We start from the raw sequence: 16,855 nt of genomic DNA on the forward strand, positions 1-16,855 counted from the left end.
GCTTTACCTGTATCCAAGGTACAGAACTCCCATAAGCTGTGTCTGCGACACTACGGTTACAGAACTCCCATTTACTACATTTACCTACTCACAAGCTACAAAATTCCTGTAAGCTGTTTTCTGCTACATTAGTGTTACATTTACCTACTCCCAAGCTACAGAACTCCTGTAAGCTGTGTCTGCTACACTAGGGTTACAGATCTACCATATGCTGCACTTACCAACTCCCAAGATACAGAATTATACAGCTTTACACTGCATTTACCTGCTTCCAAGGTGCAGCAGTCCCATAAGCTCTGTCTGCAGCAATACGGTTGCAGAACTCCCATTTACTACATTTACCTACTCACAAGCTACAAAACTCCTGTAAGCTGATTTCTGCTATACTAGTGTTACAGAGATGCCTTATGCTACATTTACCAACTCCCAAGCTACAGCCCTTCTGTAACTGTGTCTGCTACACTAGGGTTACAGAACTTCATATACTGAATTTACCTACTCCCAAGGTGCAGAACTCCTGTACGTTGTGTCTGCAACACTAGGGTTACACAACTGCTATATACTGCATTTACCTGCTTCCAAGGTATAGTACTCCCGTAAGCTGTGTCTGCTGCAATACGGTTGCAGAACTCCCATTTACTACATTTACCTACTCCGAAGCTACAGAACTCCTATACGCTGTGTCTGCTAAACTAGTCTTACAGAACTCACACATGCTGCATTTTCCTTCTCCCAAGCTACAGACCTCTCGTCAACTCTGTCTGCTACACTACGGTTACAGAATTCCCATATGCTGCATTTGCCTACACCCAGGCGGCAGAACTCCCATAAGCTGTGTCTGCTACACTAGGATAACAGAACTCCCATAAGCTGTGTCTGCTACACTAGGATAACAGAACTCCCATATGCTGTGTCTAATACACTAGAGTTACAGAACTCCTATTTATTGCATTTACCTTCTCCCAAGCTTTAGACCTCCCGGAAGCTGTCTAATACACTAGAGTTACAGAAGTCTCATATCGTGCATTGACCTTCTCCCAAGCTACAGAACTCCCGAAAGCTGTGTCTGCTACAGTATGGTTACAGAATTCCGAAATGCTGCATTTGCCTACACCCAGGCGGCAGAACTCCCATGAGCTGTGTCTGCTACACTAGGATAACAGAAGTCCCATAGGCTGCATTTGCCTACTTCCAAGGTGCAGGACTCCCATAGGCTGTGTCGTCTACACTTGGGTTATAGACCTTCCATATGCTGCATTTACCTACTCTCAAGCTACGGATGCCTGTAAGCTGTGTCTGCTGCACTGGTGTTACAGAACTCCGTTTGAGTGAATTTACCAACTGCCACGCTACAAAATCTCATAATCTGTACCTTCTATAATAGGGTTACAGAAATTTTACATGCTGAATTCACATACTCCTAAGCTACAGAACTCCCGTAAGCTGTGTCTGCTTCATTGGGCTACAGATCTACCATCTGCTGCACTTACCTACTCCCAAGCTACAGAAATCCCGTAAGCTCTATCTGCTAAACTAGCATTACCGAACACCTATGTACTGCATTTACATGCTTCCAAGGTATAGCACTCCCCTAAGCTCTGTCTGCTGCAATACGGTTACAGAACTCCCATTTACTACATGTACCTACTCACAAGCTACAAAATTCCTCTAAGCTGATTTCTGCTACAATAGTGTTAGCTGCCATATGCTACTTTTACCCACTCCCAAGCTACAGAACTTCCGTAAGCTGTGTCTGCTACACTAGAGTTACAGAACTTAAATACTGAATTTACCTACTCCCAAGGTGCAGAACTACTGCAACTTGTGTCTGCAACACTAGGGTTACACAACTGCTATATACCGCATTTACCTGCTTCCAAGGTGCAGTACTGCCATAAGCTCTGTCTGCTGCAATACGGTTACAGAACTCCCATTTTCTACATTTACCTACTCACAAGCTACAAAACTCCTGTAAGCTGATTTCTGCTATACTAGTGTTACAGAGATGCCTTATGCTACATTTACCAACTCCCAAGCTACAGCCCTTCTGTAACTGTGTCTGCTACACTAGGGTTACAGAACTTCATATACTGAATTTACCTACTCCCAAGGTGCAGAACTCCTGTACGTTGTGTCTGCAACACTAGGGTTACACAACTGCTATATACCGCATTTACCTGCTTCCAAGGTGCAGTACTGCCATAAGCTCTGTCTGCTGCAATACGGTTACAGAACTCCCATTTTCTACATTTACCTACTCACAAGCTACAAAATTCCTCTAAGCTGATTTCTGCTACAATAGTGTTAGCTGCCATATGCTACTTTTACCCACTCCCAAGCTAAAGAACTCCCGTAAGCTGTGTCTGCTCCACTAGGGTTACAGAACTTCATATACTGAATTTACCTACTCCCAAGGTGCAGAACTCCTGCAACTTGTGTCTGCAACACTAGGGTTACACAACTGCTATATACCGCATTTACCTGCTTCCAAGGTGCAGTACTGCCGTAAGCTCTGTCTGCTGCAATACGGTTGCAGAACTCCCTTTACTACATTTACCTACTCCGAAGCTAGAGAACTCCTATACGCTGTGTCTGCTAAACTAGTGTTACAGAACTCACATATGCTGCATTTTCCTTCTCCCTAGCTACAGACCTCTCGTCAACTCTGTCTGCTACACTGCAGTTATAGAATTCCCATATGCTGCTTTTGCCTACACCCAGGCGGCAGAACTCCCATAAGCTGTGTCTGCTACACTAGGATAACAGAACTCCCATACGCTGCATTTACCTACTTCCAAGCTACAGGACTCCCGTAGGCTGTGTCGTCTACACTTGGGTTATAGAACTTCCATATACTGCATTTACCTACTCCCAAGCTACAGATGCCCGTAAGCTGTGTCTGCTGCACTGGTGTTTCAGAACTCCGTTTGAGTGAATTTACCAACTGCCACGCTACAAAACTCTCATAATCTGTACCTTCTCTAATAGGTTACAGAAATTTTACATGCTGCATTTACCTACCCTGAATCCACAGAACTCCTGTGTGCTGTGTCTGCAACACTAGGGTTACAGATCTACCATATGCTGCACTTACCAACTCCCAAGCTACAGAAATCCTGAAAGCTGTGTCTGCTAAACTAGCGTTACAGAACTCCTATATGCTGCTTTACCTGTATCCAAGGTACAGAACTCCCATAAGCTGTGTCTGCGACACTACGGTTACAGAACTCCCATTTACTACATTTACCTACTCACAAGCTACAAAATTCCTGTAAGCTGTTTTCTGCTACATTAGTGTTACATTTACCTACTCCCAAGCTACAGAACTCCTGTAAGCTGTGTCTGCTACACTAGGGTTACAGATCTACCATATGCTGCACTTACCAACTCCCAAGATACAGAATTATACAGCTTTACACTGCATTTACCTGCTTCCAAGGTGCAGCAGTCCCATAAGCTCTGTCTGCAGCAATACGGTTGCAGAACTCCCATTTACTACATTTACCTACTCACAAGCTACAAAACTCCTGTAAGCTGATTTCTGCTATACTAGTGTTACAGAGATGCCTTATGCTACATTTACCAACTCCCAAGCTACAGCCCTTCTGTAACTGTGTCTGCTACACTAGGGTTACAGAACTTCATATACTGAATTTACCTACTCCCAAGGTGCAGAACTCCTGTACGTTGTGTCTGCAACACTAGGGTTACACAACTGCTATATACTGCATTTACCTGCTTCCAAGGTATAGTACTCCCGTAAGCTGTGTCTGCTGCAATACGGTTGCAGAACTCCCATTTACTGCATTTACCTACTCCGAAGCTACAGAACTCCTATACGCTGTGTCTGCTAAACTAGTCTTACAGAACTCACACATGCTGCATTTTCCTTCTCCCAAGCTACAGACCTCTCGTCAACTCTGTCTGCTACACTACGGTTACAGAATTCCCATATGCTGCATTTGCCTACACCCAGGCGGCAGAACTCCCATAAGCTGTGTCTGCTACACTAGGATAACAGAACTCCCATAAGCTGTGTCTGCTACACTAGGATAACAGAACTCCCATATGCTGTGTCTAATACACTAGAGTTACAGAACTCCTATTTATTGCATTTACCTTCTCCCAAGCTTTAGACCTCCCGGAAGCTGTCTAATACACTAGAGTTACAGAAGTCTCATATCGTGCATTGACCTTCTCCCAAGCTACAGAACTCCCGAAAGCTGTGTCTGCTACAGTAGGGTTACAGAATTCCGAAATGCTGCATTTGCCTACACCCAGGCGGCAGAACTCCCATGAGCTGTGTCTGCTACACTAGGATAACAGAAGTCCCATAGGCTGCATTTGCCTACTTCCAAGGTGCAGGACTCCCGTAGGCTGTGTCGTCTACACTTGGGTTATAGACCTTCCATATGCTGCATTTACCTACTCTCAAGCTACGGATGCCTGTAAGCTGTGTCTGCTGCACTGGTGTTACAGAACTCCGTTTGAGTGAATTTACCAACTGCCACGCTACAAACTCTCATAATCTGTACCTTCTATAATAGGGTTACAGAAATTTTACATGCTGAATTCACATACTCCTAAGCTACAGAACTCCCGTAAGCTGTGTCTGCTTCATTGGGCTACAGATCTACCATCTGCTGCACTTACCTACTCCCAAGCTACAGAAATCCCGTAAGCTCTATCTGCTAAACTAGCATTACCGAACACCTATGTACTGCATTTACATGCTTCCAAGGTATAGCACTCCCCTAAGCTCTGTCTGCTGCAATACGGTTACAGAACTCCCATTTACTACATGTACCTACTCACAAGCTACAAAATTCCTCTAAGCTGATTTCTGCTACAATAGTGTTAGCTGCCATATGCTACTTTTACCCACTCCCAAGCTACAGAACTTCCGTAAGCTGTGTCTGCTACACTAGAGTTACAGAACTTCAAATACTGAATTTACCTACTCCCAAGGTGCAGAACTACTGCAACTTGTGTCTGCAACACTAGGGTTACACAACTGCTATATACCGCATTTACCTGCTTCCAAGGTGCAGTACTGCCATAAGCTCTGTCTGCTGCAATACGGTTACAGAACTCCCATTTTCTACATTTACCTACTCACAAGCTACAAAATTCCTCTAAGCTGATTTCTGCTACAATAGTGTTAGCTGCCATATGCTACTTTTACCCACTCCCAAGCTACAGAACTCCCGTAAGCTGTGTCTGCTACACTAGGGTTACAGAACTTCATATACTGAATTTACCTACTCCCAAGGTGCAGAACTCCTGCAACTTGTGTCTGCAACACTAGGGTTACACAACTGCTATATACCGCATTTACCTGCTTCCAAGGTGCAGTACTGCCGTAAGCTCTGTCTGCTGCAATACGGTTGCAGAACTCCCTTTACTACATTTACCTACTCCGAAGCTAGAGAACTCCTATACGCTGTGTCTGCTAAACTAGTGTTACAGAACTCACATATGCTGCATTTTCCTTCTCCCTAGCTACAGACCTCTCGTCAACTCTGTCTGCTACACTGCAGTTATAGAATTCCCATATGCTGCTTTTGCCTACACCCAGGCGGCAGAACTCCCATAAGCTGTGTCTGCTACACTAGGATAACAGAACTCCCATACGCTGCATTTACCTACTTCCAAGCTACAGGACTCCCGTAGGCTGTGTCGTCTACACTTGGGTTATAGAACTTCCATATACTGCATTTACCTACTCCCAAGCTACAGATGCCCGTAAGCTGTGTCTGCTGCACTGGTGTTTCAGAACTCCGTTTGAGTGAATTTACCAACTGCCACGCTACAAAACTCTCATAATCTGTACCTTCTCTAATAGGTTACAGAAATTTTACATGCTGCATTTACCTACCCTGAATCCACAGAACTCCTGTGTGCTGTGTCTGCAACACTAGGGTTACAGATCTACCATATGCTGCACTTACCAACTCCCAAGCTACAGAAATCCTGAAAGCTGTGTCTGCTAAACTAGCGTTACAGAACTCCTATATGCTGCTTTACCTGTATCCAAGGTACAGAACTCCCATAAGCTGTGTCTGCGACACTACGGTTACAGAACTCCCATTTACTACATTTACCTACTCACAAGCTACAAAATTCCTGTAAGCTGTTTTCTGCTACATTAGTGTTACATTTACCTACTCCCAAGCTACAGAACTCCTGTAAGCTGTGTCTGCTACACTAGGGTTACAGATCTACCATATGCTGCACTTACCAACTCCCAAGATACAGAATTATACAGCTTTACACTGCATTTACCTGCTTCCAAGGTGCAGCAGTCCCATAAGCTCTGTCTGCAGCAATACGGTTGCAGAACTCCCATTTACTACATTTACCTACTCACAAGCTACAAAACTCCTGTAAGCTGATTTCTGCTATACTAGTGTTACAGAGATGCCTTATGCTACATTTACCAACTCCCAAGCTACAGCCCTTCTGTAACTGTGTCTGCTACACTAGGGTTACAGAACTTCATATACTGAATTTACATACTCCCAAGGTGCAGAACTCCTGTACGTTGTGTCTGCAACACTAGGGTTACACAACTGCTATATACTGCATTTACCTGCTTCCAAGGTATAGTACTCCCGTAAGCTGTGTCTGCTGCAATACGGTTGCAGAACTCCCATTTACTACATTTACCTACTCCGAAGCTACAGAACTCCTATACGCTGTGTCTGCTAAACTAGTCTTACAGAACTCACACATGCTGCATTTTCCTTCTCCCTAGCTACAGACCTCTCGTCAACTCTGTCTGCTACACTACGGTTACAGAATTCCCATATGCTGCATTTGCCTACACCCAGGCGGCAGAACTCCCATAAGCTGTGTCTGCTACACTAGGATAACAGAACTCCCATAAGCTGTGTCTGCTACACTAGGATAACAGAACTCCCATATGCTGTGTCTAATACACTAGAGTTACAGAACTCCTATTTATTGCATTTACCTTCTCCCAAGCTTTAGACCTCCCGGAAGCTGTCTAATACACTAGAGTTACAGAAGTCTCATATCGTGCATTGACCTTCTCCCAAGCTACAGAACTCCCGAAAGCTGTGTCTGCTACAGTATGGTTACAGAATTCCGAAATGCTGCATTTGCCTACACCCAGGCGGCAGAACTCCCATGAGCTGTGTCTGCTACACTAGGATAACAGAAGTCCCATAGGCTGCATTTGCCTACTTCCAAGGTGCAGGACTCCCATAGGCTGTGTCGTCTACACTTGGGTTATAGACCTTCCATATGCTGCATTTACCTACTCTCAAGCTACGGATGCCTGTAAGCTGTGTCTGCTGCACTGGTGTTACAGAACTCCGTTTGAGTGAATTTACCAACTGCCACGCTACAAACTCTCATAATCTGTACCTTCTATAATAGGGTTACAGAAATTTTACATGCTGAATTCACATACTCCTAAGCTACAGAACTCCCGTAAGCTGTGTCTGCTTCATTGGGCTACAGATCTACCATCTGCTGCACTTACCTACTCCCAAGCTACAGAAATCCCGTAAGCTCTATCTGCTAAACTAGCATTACCGAACACCTATGTACTGCATTTACATGCTTCCAAGGTATAGCACTCCCCTAAGCTCTGTCTGCTGCAATACGGTTACAGAACTCCCATTTACTACATGTACCTACTCACAAGCTACAAAATTCCTCTAAGCTGATTTCTGCTACAATAGTGTTAGCTGCCATATGCTACTTTTACCCACTCCCAAGCTACAGAACTTCCGTAAGCTGTGTCTGCTACACTAGAGTTACAGAACTTCAAATACTGAATTTACCTACTCCCAAGGTGCAGAACTACTGCAACTTGTGTCTGCAACACTAGGGTTACACAACTGCTATATACCGCATTTACCTGCTTCCAAGGTGCAGTACTGCCATAAGCTCTGTCTGCTGCAATACGGTTACAGAACTCCCATTTTCTACATTTACCTACTCACAAGCTACAAAATTCCTCTAAGCTGATTTCTGCTACAATAGTGTTAGCTGCCATATGCTACTTTTACCCACTCCCAAGCTACAGAACTCCCGTAAGCTGTGTCTGCTACACTAGGGTTACAGAACTTCATATACTGAATTTACCTACTCCCAAGGTGCAGAACTCCTGCAACTTGTGTCTGCAACACTAGGGTTACACAACTGCTATATACCGCATTTACCTGCTTCCAAGGTGCAGTACTGCCGTAAGCTCTGTCTGCTGCAATACGGTTGCAGAACTCCCTTTACTACATTTACCTACTCCGAAGCTAGAGAACTCCTATACGCTGTGTCTGCTAAACTAGTGTTACAGAACTCACATATGCTGCATTTTCCTTCTCCCTAGCTACAGACCTCTCGTCAACTCTGTCTGCTACACTGCAGTTATAGAATTCCCATATGCTGCTTTTGCCTACACCCAGGCGGCAGAACTCCCATAAGCTGTGTCTGCTACACTAGGATAACAGAACTCCCATACGCTGCATTTACCTACTTCCAAGCTACAGGACTCCCGTAGGCTGTGTCGTCTACACTTGGGTTATAGAACTTCCATATACTGCATTTACCTACTCCCAAGCTACAGATGCCCGTAAGCTGTGTCTGCTGCACTGGTGTTTCAGAACTCCGTTTGAGTGAATTTACCAACTGCCACGCTACAAAACTCTCATAATCTGTACCTTCTCTAATAGGTTACAGAAATTTTACATGCTGCATTTACCTACCCTGAATCCACAGAACTCCTGTGTGCTGTGTCTGCAACACTAGGGTTACAGATCTACCATATGCTGCACTTACCAACTCCCAAGCTACAGAAATCCTGAAAGCTGTGTCTGCTAAACTAGCGTTACAGAACTCCTATATGCTGCTTTACCTGTATCCAAGGTACAGAACTCCCATAAGCTGTGTCTGCGACACTACGGTTACAGAACTCCCATTTACTACATTTACCTACTCACAAGCTACAAAATTCCTGTAAGCTGTTTTCTGCTACATTAGTGTTACATTTACCTACTCCCAAGCTACAGAACTCCTGTAAGCTGTGTCTGCTACACTAGGGTTACAGATCTACCATATGCTGCACTTACCAACTCCCAAGATACAGAATTATACAGCTTTACACTGCATTTACCTGCTTCCAAGGTGCAGCAGTCCCATAAGCTCTGTCTGCAGCAATACGGTTGCAGAACTCCCATTTACTACATGTACCTACTCACAAGCTACAAAACTCCTGTAAGCTGATTTCTGCTATACTAGTGTTACAGAGATGCCTTATGCTACATTTACCAACTCCCAAGCTACAGAACTTCCGTAACTGTGTCTGCTACACTAGGGTTACAGAACTTCACATACTGAATTTACATACTCCCAAGGTGCAGAACTCCTGTACGTTGTGTCTGCAACACTAGGGTTACACAACTTCTATATACCGCATTTACCTGCTTCCAAGGTGCAGTACTGCCATGAGCTCTGTCTGCTGCAATACGGTTACAGAACTCCCATTTACTACATTTACCTACTCACAAGCTACAAAATTCCTCTAAGCTGATTTCTGCTACAATAGTGTTAGCTGCCTTATGCTACTTTTACCCACTCCCAAGCTACAGAACTCCCGTAAGCTGTGTCTGCTACACTAGGGTTACAGAACTTCATATACTGAATTTACCTACTCCCAAGGTGCAGAACTCCTGTACGTTGTGTCTGCAACACTAGGGTTACACAACTGCTATATACCGCATTTACCTGCTTCCAAGGTATAGTACTCCCGTAAGCTCTGTCTGCTGCAATACGGTTGCAGAACTCCCTTTTCTACATTTACCTACTCCGAAGCTAGGGAACTCCTATACGCTGTGTCTGCTAAACTAGTGTTACAGAACTCACATATGCTGCATTTTCCTTCTCCCTAGCTACAGACCTCTCGTCAACTCTGTCTGCTACACTGCAGTTATAGAATTCCCATATGCTGCTTTTGCCTACACCCAGGCGGCAGAACTCCCATAAGCTGTGTCTGCTACACTAGGATAACAGAACTCCCATATGCTGCATTTACCTACTTCCAAGCTACAGGACTCCCGTAGGCTGTGTCGTCTACACTTGGGTTATAGAACTTCCATATACTGCATTTACCTACTCCCAAGCTACAGATGCCCGTAAGCTGTGTCTGCTGCACTGGTGTTTCAGAACTCCGTTTGAGTGAATTTACCAACTGCCACGCTACAAAACTCTCATAATCTGTACCTTCTCTAATAGGTTACAGAAATTTTACATGCTGCATTTACCTACCCTGAATCCACAGAACTCCTGTGTGCTGTGTCTGCAACATTAGGGTTACAGATCTACCATATGCTGCACTTACCAACTCCCAAGCTACAGAAATCCTGAAAGCTGTGTCTGCTAAACTAGCGTTACAGAACTCCTATATGCTGCTTTACCTGTATCCAAGGTACAGAACTCCCATAAGCTGTGTCTGCGACACTACGGTTACAGAACTCCCATTTACTACATTTACCTACTCACAAGCTACAAAATTCCTGTAAGCTGTTTTCTGCTACATTAGTGTTACATTTACCTACTCCCAAGCTACAGAACTCCTGTAAGCTGTGTCTGCTACACTAGGGTTACAGATCTACCATATGCTGCACTTACCAACTCCCAAGATACAGAATTATACAGCTTTACACTGCATTTACCTGCTTCCAAGGTGCAGCAGTCCCATAAGCTCTGTCTGCAGCAATACGGTTGCAGAACTCCCATTTACTACATTTACCTACTCACAAGCTACAAAACTCCTGTAAGCTGATTTCTGCTATACTAGTGTTACAGAGATGCCTTATGCTACATTTACCAACTCCCAAGCTACAGCCCTTCTGTAACTGTGTCTGCTACACTAGGGTTACAGAACTTCATATACTGAATTTACATACTCCCAAGGTGCAAAACTCCTGTACGTTGTGTCTCCAACACTAGGGTTACACAACTGCTATATACTGCATTTACCTGCTTCCAAGGTATAGTACTCCCGTAAGCTGTGTCTGCTGCAATACGGTTGCAGAACTCCCATTTACTACATTTACCTACTCCGAAGCTACAGAACTCCTATATGCTGTGTCTGCTAAACTAGTCTTACAGAACTCACACATGCTGCATTTTCCTTCTCCCAAGCTACAGACCTCTCGTCAACTCTGTCTGCTACACTACGGTTACAGAATTCCCATATGCTGCATTTGCCTACACCCAGGCGGCAGAACTCCCATAAGCTGTGTCTGCTACACTAGGATAACAGAACTCCCATAAGCTGTGTCTGCTACACTAGGATAACAGAACTCCCATATGCTGTGTCTAATACACTAGAGTTACAGAACTCCTATTTATTGCATTTACCTTCTCCCAAGCTTTAGACCTCCCGGAAGCTGTCTAATACACTAGAGTTACAGAAGTCTCATATCGTGCATTGACCTTCTCCCAAGCTACAGAACTCCCGAAAGCTGTGTCTGCTACAGTATGGTTACAGAATTCCGAAATGCTGCATTTGCCTACACCCAGGCGGCAGAACTCCCATGAGCTGTGTCTGCTACACTAGGATAACAGAAGTCCCATAGGCTGCATTTGCCTACTTCCAAGGTGCAGGACTCCCATAGGCTGTGTCGTCTACACTTGGGTTATAGACCTTCCATATGCTGCATTTACCTACTCTCAAGCTACGGATGCCTGTAAGCTGTGTCTGCTGCACTGGTGTTACAGAACTCCGTTTGAGTGAATTTACCAACTGCCACGCTACAAACTCTCATAATCTGTACCTTCTATAATAGGGTTACAGAAATTTTACATGCTGAATTCACATACTCCTAAGCTACAGAACTCCCGTAAGCTGTGTCTGCTTCATTGGGCTACAGATCTACCATCTGCTGCACTTACCTACTCCCAAGCTACAGAAATCCCGTAAGCTCTATCTGCTAAACTAGCATTACCGAACACCTATGTACTGCATTTACATGCTTCCAAGGTATAGCACTCCCCTAAGCTCTGTCTGCTGCAATACGGTTACAGAACTCCCATTTACTACATGTACCTACTCACAAGCTACAAAATTCCTCTAAGCTGATTTCTGCTACAATAGTGTTAGCTGCCATATGCTACTTTTACCCACTCCCAAGCTACAGAACTTCCGTAAGCTGTGTCTGCTACACTAGAGTTACAGAACTTCAAATACTGAATTTACCTACTCCCAAGGTGCAGAACTACTGCAACTTGTGTCTGCAACACTAGGGTTACACAACTGCTATATACCGCATTTACCTGCTTCCAAGGTGCAGTACTGCCATAAGCTCTGTCTGCTGCAATACGGTTACAGAACTCCCATTTTCTACATTTACCTACTCACAAGCTACAAAATTCCTCTAAGCTGATTTCTGCTACAATAGTGTTAGCTGCCATATGCTACTTTTACCCACTCCCAAGCTACAGAACTCCCGTAAGCTGTGTCTGCTACACTAGGGTTACAGAACTTCATATACTGAATTTACCTACTCCCAAGGTGCAGAACTCCTGTAAGTTGTGTCTGCAACACTAGGGTTACACAACTGCTATATACCGCATTTACCTGCTTCCAAGGTGCAGTACTGCCGTAAGCTCTGTCTGCTGCAATACGGTTGCAGAACTCCCTTTACTACATTTACCTACTCCGAAGCTAGAGAACTCCTATACGCTGTGTCTGCTAAACTAGTGTTACAGAACTCACATATGCTGCATTTTCCTTCTCCCTAGCTACAGACCTCTCGTCAACTCTGTCTGCTACACTGCAGTTATAGAATTCCCATATGCTGCTTTTGCCTACACCCAGGCGGCAGAACTCCCATAAGCTGTGTCTGCTACACTAGGATAACAGAATTCCCATACGCTGCATTTACCTACTTCCAAGCTACAGGACTCCCGTAGGCTGTGTCGTCTACACTTGGGTTATAGAACTTCCATATACTGCATTTACCTACTCCCAAGCTACAGATGCCCGTAAGCTGTGTCTGCTGCACTGGTGTTTCAGAACTCCGTTTGAGTGAATTTACCAACTGCCACGCTACAAAACTCTCATAATCTGTACCTTCTCTAATAGGTTACAGAAATTTTACATGCTGCATTTACCTACCCTGAATCCACAGAACTCCTGTGTGCTGTGTCTGCAACACTAGGGTTACAGATCTACCATATGCTGCACTTACCAACTCCCAAGCTACAGAAATCCTGAAAGCTGTGTCTGCTAAACTAGCGTTACAGAACTCCTATATGCTGCTTTACCTGTATCCAAGGTACAGAACTCCCATAAGCTGTGTCTGCGACACTATGGTTACAGAACTCCCATTTACTACATTTACCTACTCACAAGCTACAAAATTCCTGTAAGCTGTTTTCTGCTACATTAGTGTTACATTTACCTACTCCCAAGCTACAGAACTCCTGTAAGCTGTGTCTGCTACACTAGGGTTACAGATCTACCATATGCTGCACTTACCAACTCCCAAGATACAGAATTATACAGCTTTACACTGCATTTACCTGCTTCCAAGGTGCAGCAGTCCCATAAGCTCTGTCTGCAGCAATACGGTTGCAGAACTCCCATTTACTACATTTACCTACTCACAAGCTACAAAACTCCTGTAAGCTGATTTCTGCTATACTAGTGTTACAGAGATGCCTTATGCTACATTTACCAACTCCCAAGCTACAGCCCTTCTGTAACTGTGTCTGCTACACTAGGGTTACAGAACTTCATATACTGAATTTACATACTCCCAAGGTGCAGAACTCCTGTACGTTGTGTCTCCAACACTAGGGTTACACAACTGCTATATACTGCATTTACCTGCTTCCAAGGTATAGTACTCCCGTAAGCTGTGTCTGCTGCAATACGGTTGCAGAACTCCCATTTACTACATTTACCTACTCCGAAGCTACAGAACTCCTATACGCTGTGTCTGCTAAACTAGTCTTACAGAACTCACACATGCTGCATTTTCCTTCTCCCAAGCTACAGACCTCTCGTCAACTCTGTCTGCTACACTACGGTTACAGAATTCCCATATGCTGCATTTGCCTACACCCAGGCGGCAGAACTCCCATAAGCTGTGTCTGCTACACTAGGATAACAGAACTCCCATAAGCTGTGTCTGCTACACTAGGATAACAGAACTCCCATATGCTGTGTCTAATACACTAGAGTTACAGAACTCCTATTTATTGCATTTGCCTTCTCCCAAGCTTTAGACCTCCCGGAAGCTGTCTAATACACTAGAGTTACAGAAGTCTCATATCGTGCATTGACCTTCTCCCAAGCTACAGAACTCCCGAAAGCTGTGTCTGCTACAGTAGGGTTACAGAATTCCGAAATGCTGCATTTGCCTACACCCAGGCGGCAGAACTCCCATGAGCTGTGTCTGCTACACTAGGATAACAGAAGTCCCATAGGCTGCATTTGCCTACTTCCAAGGTGCAGGACTCCCATAGGCTGTGTCGTCTACACTTGGGTTATAGACCTTCCATATGCTGCATTTACCTACTCTCAAGCTACGGATGCCTGTAAGCTGTGTCTGCTGCACTGGTGTTACAGAACTCCGTTTGAGTGAATTTACCAACTGCCACGCTACAAACTCTCATAATCTGTACCTTCTATAATAGGGTTACAGAAATTTTACATGCTGAATTCACATACTCCTAAGCTACAGAACTCCCGTAAGCTGTGTCTGCTTCATTGGGCTACAGATCTACCATCTGCTGCACTTACCTACTCCCAAGCTACAGAAATCCCGTAAGCTCTATCTGCTAAACTAGCATTACCGAACACCTATGTACTGCATTTACATGCTTCCAAGGTATAGCACTCCCCTAAGCTCTGTCTGCTGCAATACGGTTACAGAACTCCCATTTACTACATGTACCTACTCACAAGCTACAAAATTCCTCTAAGCTGATTTCTGCTACAATAGTGTTAGCTGCCATATGCTACTTTTACCCACTCCCAAGCTACAGAACTTCCGTAAGCTGTGTCTGCTACACTAGAGTTACAGAACTTCAAATACTGAATTTACCTACTCCCAAGGTGCAGAACTACTGCAACTTGTGTCTGCAACACTAGGGTTACACAACTGCTATATACCGCATTTACCTGCTTCCAAGGTGCAGTACTGCCATAAGCTCTGTCTGCTGCAATACGGTTACAGAACTCCCATTTTCTACATTTACCTACTCACAAGCTACAAAATTCCTCTAAGCTGATTTCTGCTACAATAGTGTTAGCTGCCATATGCTACTTTTACCCACTCCCAAGCTACAGAACTCCCGTAAGCTGTGTCTGCTACACTAGGGTTACAGAACTTCATATACTGAATTTACCTACTCCCAAGGTGCAGAACTCCTGCAACTTGTGTCTGCAACACTAGGGTTACACAACTGCTATATACCGCATTTACCTGCTTCCAAGGTGCAGTACTGCCGTAAGCTCTGTCTGCTGCAATACGGTTGCAGAACTCCCTTTACTACATTTACCTACTCCGAAGCTAGAGAACTCCTATACGCTGTGTCTGCTAAACTAGTGTTACAGAACTCACATATGCTGCATTTTCCTTCTCCCTAGCTACAGACCTCTCGTCAACTCTGTCTGCTACACTGCAGTTATAGAATTCCCATATGCTGCTTTTGCCTACACCCAGGCGGCAGAACTCCCATAAGCTGTGTCTGCTACACTAGGATAACAGAACTCCCATACGCTGCATTTACCTACTTCCAAGCTACAGGACTCCCGTAGGCTGTGTCGTCTACACTTGGGTTATAGAACTTCCATATACTGCATTTACCTACTCCCAAGCTACAGATGCCCGTAAGCTGTGTCTGCTGCACTGGTGTTTCAGAACTCCGTTTGAGTGAATTTACCAACTGCCACGCTACAAAACTCTCATAATCTGTACCTTCTCTAATAGGTTACAGAAATTTTACATGCTGCATTTACCTACCCTGAATCCACAGAACTCCTGTGTGCTGTGTCTGCAACACTAGGGTTACAGATCTACCATATGCTGCACTTACCAACTCCCAAGCTACAGAAATCCTGAAAGCTGTGTCTGCTAAACTAGCGTTACAGAACTCCTATATGCTGCTTTACCTGTATCCAAGGTACAGAACTCCCATAAGCTGTGTCTGCGACACTACGGTTACAGAACTCCCATTTACTACATTTACCTACTCACAAGCTACAAAATTCCTGTAAGCTGTTTTCTGCTACATTAGTGTTACATTTACCTACTCCCAAGCTACAGAACTCCTGTAAGCTGTGTCTGCTACACTAGGGTTACAGATCTACCATATGCTGCACTTACCAACTCCCAAGATACAGAATTATACAGCTTTACACTGCATTTACCTGCTTCCAAGGTGCAGCAGTCCCATAAGCTCTGTCTGCAGCAATACGGTTGCAGAACTCCCATTTACTACATTTACCTACTCACAAGCTACAAAACTCCTGTAAGCTGATTTCTGCTATACTAGTGTTACAGAGATGCCTTATGCTACATTTACCAACTCCCAAGCTACAGCCCTTCTGTAACTGTGTCTGCTACACTAGGGTTACAGAACTTCATATACTGAATTTACATACTCCCAAGGTGCAGAACTCCTGTACGTTGTGTCTCCAACACTAGGGTTACACAACTGCTATATACTGCATTTACCTGCTTCCAAGGTATAGTACTCCCGTAAGCTGTGTCTGCTGCAATACGGTTGCAGAACTCCCATTTACTACATTTACCTACTCCGAAGCTACAGAACTCCTATACGCTGTGTCTGCTAAACTAGTCTTACAGAA

Source organism: Oryctolagus cuniculus, chromosome 10, assembly GCF_964237555.1.
Source record: "Oryctolagus cuniculus chromosome 10, mOryCun1.1, whole genome shotgun sequence".
Taxonomy (NCBI): Eukaryota; Metazoa; Chordata; class Mammalia; order Lagomorpha; family Leporidae; genus Oryctolagus; species Oryctolagus cuniculus.